The following is a 2538-nucleotide window of genomic DNA, read 5'->3' as shown; positions in this document are numbered from 1 at the left end:
CAAATAACGTTATGCTGCTTCACGTGTAGTGCCGTCTACTGTTAAGCCCATCAAAAAAATTCTTAGTTTGTTATATCGTTGTGGATTTCTGGCATTTCCTTTTGATTTTTCTCAGGGAGTTCCCATCTCCCTGCTTACATTACCCACCTGTCCTTTCATGGGGTCTACTTTGTCCATTAGAGCCCTCAACTTAGTGAAAGATTTTAAATTCCTTGTCTGATAACGCCATTTGTTCATATCTGAGTCTGGTTCTGATGTGCTTTAGTTTTTTCATCTTCTAGCACGGCTTGCAATTTGTTAGAATCCAGACATGTACCAGGTAACTGGAGCCGAGGTTAAGACATTTAGCGTGAAGACTTACGTTAGTGCGGTAGGGGTTGGGCTGTTTGGTGTTCGCTCTGTGTAACTGTGCCAGAGGCTTCCGGTTCCTCAGGTGTCCTTGCTGCCTCTCCTCTGCTATCTTTGAACTTCCCTAAAAACCCTCCTTAGTCTGCATCATCAGCCCTTTCAGCTGTAACTCACTGCTACATGTGGTAGCAAGGTGTTGGGGAGGAAGTGTCCTGTGATTTTAATGATTAAATCTCAGTCTTCTACTGGGCCTGTGTCTATGGGCTGTGACCTTCACAAAAGTCTTAGCATTTTCCACCCCTGAGGTAAGATAGGAAAGCCCGCGGAGCTGGAACTGGGCGAGTGTCCTTCTCTCCTGTGGGATAAGACTCTGGAAGCCTTTTCCCCTAGATAGTAGAACTCTGTTACAGAGAATGTTCTGGGTGTATTCTCAGTATGGTTGCCTTTCTTGAGAACTCCACCTGCCAAAGCCAGCAGGGGAGTTTTCTTCACTTTTCACCATAAGAAATGGGTGGGGTTCCAGCAGGTAAAACTCATGAAAATCTGGAGAATGCCCTAAGACTGTGGCCTCCAGTTTTTCGCTCTCAGGCCAGCCCGCATTCAGCCTCCAGAAGTTTGTCAAAATTACCATACGTGATCCTACCAGTTTCTGGCTCCAGCACCTTCTACTCTATGTAAGCTGGTATCAGCTGTGAATATTCACCCCTCTCTCCAGACTTCAGGATAGTAATTTGATTTGTAACCTCGATGCTCTGACGAGCATAAGAACAGCTGTTAATTTTCAGTTTTGTTAACTTTTATCTTGTTGTAAGAATAGGAGTGACAACTTCCAAGCTCTTCACACATTGGACCTAACACCAGAAGTATAGTTGTATAATCTTGAGCAAGTTCACTTTTCTGAATCCATCTCTTCCTTTATGGTATGGAGATCATAAACATTATATGTCTACTTCCTATCATTTACATTACAATGCTTTATAAATAAAGCACTATACTAATATAAGGGGTTATTATCAATTTGTCAACGTCCATCACAAATTTTTGGAACTGTCACCATGAAATGTCTATTAAGTCAGGAATTATATTTCTCAGTTTCCTCTGAAATTCCTCTGTGCCTCAAGAATGAACTAGAACACGTGTCCCAATTCCCCAACTGGTCCATAACCTCTGTGCTCTTGACCCTGAGGCTCCTGGACACGATGATGTCATAAAAGGCCAAAACCCCTGCCAGTAAGGAACAGACCACTGGATTAAGTGTGCAAGAAATAATCCAGGTATTATATCACTGAAATCTTGAAATTTGTTATAACAGCTAATGTTATCTTCTCTAATAAAGAAATTGATATCTGAATATTGGAGCTGCAGTGACAGAAACTCAAAATACCTGACAACAGTTTAGTGGTTAGAAACTGAATGGAAAATAGCATAGGCTCGAAAGATTGAGACTCATGGTACACTGTGGTGAAATACTGAGTGAAACTACCACCTGTGATAACATGGATGACAAAGAGAAAACAGAGGCCAGCTGCCCATCTCCTCCTGGAGACAGAAGGAAAACTGCAGTGGAGGACAAGAGGCTGTGTGATTCTGGGTGGGAGGGTGCTGTGCAGGGTAAGAGGCTACAGTGGGTAAGGGTGGTGGTGGGGAAAGCATGTTTTGGACATACTGTGAAATGTCCAGATGTTCTGGTGATCTCTTGTTGTTTGGCAAAAATTGTTAGGAAAATGACCCAAATGCCACAGAAAAATGACCTAAATCTAAAATCCAGAGGGCTACATGGTAGAGGAGGTACCCTGGTGTCCAACCTTTACTTCTGAAAGAAAACAGTATTTTTTTAAAATTAAGACTAACCTTAAGGCCTCCAATTGACATACATTATTCACACTGTTACAGTTCAAATTGGAAAGAGGTAATCAGCTCATTGGGCGTGAAATGATTTTAACAAGACTTTGCTAAAACTTTATAGAAAAATAACTCATGTTACATCCTCTGCACCAGTTGAGGATGAAAGGCTAGCACATGGACTGCCCTTCGTCAGTCGTGGTTAGTCACACTTGGGCCTTACTATCCCCGCTTCCATGGTCTTGTCACTAGCAGCCATCAGAGCAGGCCTGCACTGCCCAGCACTATTGCCAGACCTCAGGGACGATGCGTGGCCACAGAAAACCTTCCCTAGAACTGCAGTGCATG

This window comes from Pteropus medius, unplaced genomic scaffold (genome assembly GCF_902729225.1).
Source record: "Pteropus medius unplaced genomic scaffold, Ma_sr-lr_union100, whole genome shotgun sequence".
Classification (NCBI taxonomy): Eukaryota; Metazoa; Chordata; class Mammalia; order Chiroptera; family Pteropodidae; genus Pteropus; species Pteropus medius.
Note: the sequence above shows the minus strand (reverse complement) of the source record.